This window comes from Tauraco erythrolophus, chromosome 15, assembly GCF_009769465.1.
Source record: "Tauraco erythrolophus isolate bTauEry1 chromosome 15, bTauEry1.pri, whole genome shotgun sequence".
Lineage (NCBI taxonomy): Eukaryota > Metazoa > Chordata > Aves > Musophagiformes > Musophagidae > Tauraco > Tauraco erythrolophus.
This window is the reverse complement of record NC_141479.1, coordinates 2,838,499-2,843,973: the sequence shown is the minus strand read 5'-3', so window position 1 is coordinate 2,843,973 and position 5,475 is coordinate 2,838,499.

The following is a 5,475-nucleotide window of genomic DNA, read 5'->3' as shown; positions in this document are numbered from 1 at the left end:
GACAGAAGGGTGCGGGGGAGAAGGGGACTGCTCCAGCGACGCTTCGCTCCTCTGCCTGGGGAGAATAAGGAGACGTTGCTCCTGGGCTCAGGGTGAGCAGCACGTTTAGTGCTTAAATTGTGTTTCTTTGCTAGCAGGGGTGCCGTGGTTTTGGGGACCGGGCAAAGCTCCGGAGGCGGCATTGCTGTCTGAGCTGGGGCCTGGGGAAAACCCAGTGAAAAACCCCTTCCCTAATTTCCAAGACTGCCCAAGCCAGACTTTTGATAGCAAAGGGCTTCTTTCCAATAATTCCTCATGGCAACAACAAAAAAAGAAGTGAGGGAGAGAGGAAGGGGCTGAAGCACTTCGCTTGCCTCGCCAGCATGAGGGCTTCCGGGCCGGGGCAGGTCGGAGGCTGGAGGGGTGGCAGGCGAGGATGGGGCTGGGTCCCTGCCGCTCCGCGGCCACGCTGGGCACTGTCCTCTGGCCACGCTCCTCGTGGAGGGGAAAGAGCCTTCAAAGGGGTTTCTTTTGGAAAAGGGGCTATAATTACCTGTTTACGGTTATAATTATTTCCTCCAGTCCCTCTGAGCCCTACCCCGGCTCAGCGCTGAACAAACCCCCCCCTTCCCCCGGGCAGGGGCTGCGCGGTGCCTGGAGGTCTCCGTCCCAAATATTTAACATCCAGCCTGCGACCGCTCCTCTGGTAGCAAATTCCTTTCCAAATCTCCCCTGCAATTTGTGGCAGGCAAACCGTGTTTGAGTTTGAGGATTTAGCACATTTTTGCTGCACCGTTTTTCGCAGGGAGGGCTGGGGGCCGTCTCCGGGCTGCGTTCCGTGTGGGCTGGCCACCCCTGGAGCATGGCACCCCGGCACCCATCCCACCCGAGGGGCTGCCCCTGCACCCCGTCCCCTCCGCCCTGTGCCCCTGCACATCTGGTGCTGCTGCTGAGGCTCAAGGTCATCAGGCTTTCTTCTTGTTCTTTTTTTTTTGCCATTTTATGTGGTTTGTGGGCACATGATGGAAGGTGGATTCTGGAGGGTTTTGTTCTCTTGCCAGCCTGAATTATTAATCCAGCCAGGCTTCTTTCTTTCTGGGTTTCTTTTTTTTTTCCTCTCACCCCGTGGATTTTATTTTAGGCAACGGCGAAGTCACCAGCTGGCAACACCGGCCCTGGCACCAGCCTCCCATACCGTCGCTCACCAAAGCACGGCCCGGGCCGCAGGAGACGGGCACGCCAGGGCCAGGTTTCCATCCTCACCGAAGGGCACGGCACTGGGGTGCCGAGAAATTCAGCGCCTTGGCTGATATGGCATCAGCTGGTGGCCTCGGCACCCGCTGCCGTGGCTTTGGGTGGCCCTGGCCCACCCAGCCGCACTAGGGCTGCTGCTTGCCCGCCAGACGCAGCGCTGTGCTTTAATTAGCCAAGTGATTTAATGAACAGCAGCTCAGCTGCGACTGCGGAGCCTTCCCGGCGGAGCAGCCACAGTTTGTTACAGCTGTTACTGCTGCGGCTCTCCCACCTCTCCCAGAAGACGCTGCTGTTGGTACCCACCGAGGGGTGATGGATGCCACCGGCTTTGCTGCTTCACCCTCCTGCTGCCCCATCCATGGGCATTGAAGCACCGAGCTGCTGGCTCAGGGCTGGGGGCAGTTATTTATATTGGGAAGACTGAGAGAGTGTTGTCAGATCAAGCGTCTTCGGATGGCCACCACCGAGGGGAAGATGCTCCCAGCCATCACCGGCGCATGGCAATTTATATCCGCGCTAATTGGCCTCGCTGCTGCCAAGCTGCGACAAGCGGGGAGCAGGGAGGTCAGTGGATATGGGGCCATCCTCCTCCTCCTCCCCCAGAGCAGGCTCCCTGCTCAGAGCAAAGGGTACCTGTCCCTGGGGGCTTCTCCCTTTCCTTCATTCCCAAAGCAGGTTTTGAGGCCAGATACTCACATTTTTGTTTACACTGCTGGCTATTTTACCCCTGTCTGGTTTAAGGTTCTTTTCCATGCCTTAGGGCTAAGTGGAATGGGGATGCAAGTCATGAAAATCACCTCCTGAACCTGCCGTTTCATGAGACCCCAAAAAAGGGGAAAATCAGTAAAAACCCCACAAGCACGGGGGCAGCCTCTGTGCCTGAGGTCGAGCAGCTGAGGACAGCCTCATCCGCTGCCGCTGGAGAGCTGAAGCGTTGCTGAAAAATAGGGATGTTGGTGTGGAAACCCGGGTCTGCGGGTGGCCAGCAAGGCCCCAACCCCAAAATTATGGCAGGGATGCAGCAGGTTCGGAACGCAGGGTGAAAGAGTGTCCATCTGTCCCCTCCATCTGGACACCGTGTGGCTCCTCTCGCCAAGCCGAGGTACCCAGCTTGCCGTGGGAACTGGTGGCTGCTGTGAACGGATCCTGGTGGCAAAGGCAGCGTCTTTGATGCCGGCATGGCTGGCGGTGGCCAGGCCACCCAGCGGGGTCAGCTGCGAACACACTCCCAGCCTCAAATATCCGTCTGCTCCGCTCCAGCCACAAACCCTCCCTGGGACTAGAAAGAGGGAAAATTATGCATGCTCCAATTTGCAGATTTCGTGGAGATAAATCCCCTTGGAAGGCGCAGTGGGAGATGCCGGGGCTGATAGCGCCAGGCTGTGCCATGCCCTGGGAGCGCCGTGTCTCCCACCGTGCCTGCTGCTCCAGCACTGGGGCTGCCCCGCTCCCAGGGACAAGCTGGGAAAGTTGCTCCCGCCCAACTTGGGGTGGCAGAGGGCCAGGTTGATCCCGTAAAACCCTGAGGGAGCATTGCTCCGTGGGCAAAATCGTCTTGGATTAAGCATGGGAGGTAATGCAGTGATGCGTACGGGGTGGCCACTCATGTAGCGAGAGGGTCAGGCCTCAGCTGCTGGGCAGGGCAGCCCGGCTCAGCGGGGTCCCTTCACTCTGGAAGGGGCAGAGGGGATGGGAGGGACAGCCAGCTCCCAGGAGGGAGTGATGTGGTGGGCACCGGCCCCTCTGGGATGGTGCTGGGAGTGATGCTGGGCGGAAGGGCCGCTGGCGGGAGCTGAAAGCTGAGAGGAGCCCAGGAAGGGGGTAAAACCCAAACCCCTGACGTGTGCCGTATTTCATAACACGAGATGCGAGACTTTAATGGGCTCTGAGATACCGACGAGGACAGGAAGCCTAAACCTGTACGTGGCACACAGAAGCCGACGGCAACACGCGATACGATCACCGTGCTCCTCCGCCCGCGGCCCCCGAGGACAGACCCCGCTCACCCGCGGGGCTCGAAGACACATCCGTGTGGGAGATCCTGATCCGAAGAGCTGTAGCGAAGCAGTAAACAAGGTTTTAAATAAAAAGCGATGGTGCCTGAGGCTGGGCTCCAGTGTGAGGGGCGAACTGGGAAAGCATCCCGGCGGCACGGGGCCGGCAGGGCCATCGGCGTTGAGTTGTGGCCAGCGCCGTATTTCTCTGTTGCAAAGTTGAGCCGTAAATCCCGGCCAGGGGATCGCTCGGAGGCACTGAGGGACAGTCACCACCAAAATTTATGGCTCAGAGGCAGCAGAGCAGTGCCATAAATACAAGAGGTGCTCGGGAGAGCTGGCCGGGCCCTGCACATCCCTAACGGGAAGCTCATCCCCACCCTCTCCCCCAGCCCAATCTTCTCTCGTTTTGGTTTCACAGTCAGCGCTGTTCATTGCTGTCAAACATCTCCATCTCTGGAAGGAGCCGGTACCCATCGGGGATGGTTGTCGTGGGTTACCACTCTGACTCACACCAGCGGCACCAGGAATAAGAGGGAGACGAGATTTGAGGGTGTCATGTCTGCAAACCCCCGCTCTACCCATCACCACCATCCCCTCTTTGCTGCTGTGATCAGCCTCTCCCGGGGTTTAACCCCCTCGGCTGCATCCCACGGGCTCACTCCCCATCGAGCCCCCCAGACTGAACCCTGCGGCTGCTCCCACCTCCTGTTTAAGGCCAGAAAAGGTGATTTCAGCTGCGCTTGCACTCATCCCAGCTAATAAATCTGAGGCAGTTGCAACTCCTCTGCCACGGCACTGGTTCCATCCGAGGTGTGCCGAGTCTGCCGGCACGGGAAGGGAGCCCGAAAACGGGCTCAAACGGACAAGGCCAAAAACCCCATCAGGAACGTGAATTAATAAAAGCAGCCGAGGGGGGAGCTGATAAAAACGTACCCAGGAATTAAAAATAATAAGGATGGATTAACTACGGTTCTTCTGTTGGCTTCGCTCCGGGATTTCGCCCTGACGGGGGGTTTACAAGCCCCGAATCCTTCTCGTTTGGGGAAGGACTCGCGAACCTGCGCCCGCATCCCTGACGGCTGGCGGCCGCGCGTGCCCGGCTCCCCGGGGCTTCTGCCCGGAACCCGCACCGTGCCCGGGATAAGGCGGTCCCGTTCCCGGCGGGACCCTCCCCGCCCCCGGACCCCTCCCCGGGTCCCCCGCCCCGCGCGCGGCGTGTCCTGCATTGCGGCGCCCCCTGGCGGCCCGCGGGGCGGGCGGGGCGGGGCGGTACCGGGGGCGGGGGGTGCGGGGGTGCGGGGGATGCGTTCCCCCTCCCCGGGTGGGGGGGAAAAACCTTCTGGCCCCGCGGGGTTTATCCGGCACCGCCCCGCGCACAGCCCCGGCGAGCCGGGTAAATGGCGGAGCCTGAGCTCTGTGGTTGAGGGGGGAGGGGGCGGGTTTGAAGCCTGACCCCCCCCAGATATCGCGTCGAATAATAAGAAAAAAAAGGCAGGAGCGTTCCCGGCGGCATTTCCCGGGCTGGCTCCGCTGGCCCGGTGCCGTGGGAGGTGGTGGCCGCGAGCTGCCCCCCCCCCAAAGCGCTGCCGGCGGCAGCCCCGCTCCCGGCGCTCCGCAGTCTTCAGCGGCTCCGGATCCTGCCCTTTTCTAGTAAATCCCACAGCGTTTAAAAGTTAATTAATGGCTGAGCTACTCCTCGCTGAGTCGTAAAATAATTTTTTTCCAGCGTTGAAAATTGTTTACTAACTTTCTTTTTTTTTTTTTTGAGGCCTAATTTTCCGAAGAGGGGCCGCAGCTCGGAGGTGCTTTGGGCTGCGACCGATGGGGCTCATCGAAACACTCTGTGACGCTTGTTTGCAAAATTCAGAGTGAAACTTTATTCACTTTGGAAACAAAACGTTGCCTCCCCTCTGCCTCGGTGTGTTATTCACTGTTTTCCTATATCCTATCCCAATTCCATGTACCAATCCCTAAGCATCTGGATTTAATGCCTGCACTGCAATGTCTCAATATTTGGGGTGCTACACAGCAGTGTGTCTGCCGGCATGTCTCCAGCCACCTCAGGAAGATAACAGCAGAGGATCCCAGTTGGAAACCCATGACATGTGTGAGCTTTTCCCATCCAGCCCGCTCCGAGGAAACTGCTGTAGGACCCGGCGCCAAGTTCACGGACTCCAGCCCAAACCTCCTCCTCCCACCAGTGATTTCTGCAGGGACCCTTGGCTCCATTATTCAAAATATCACA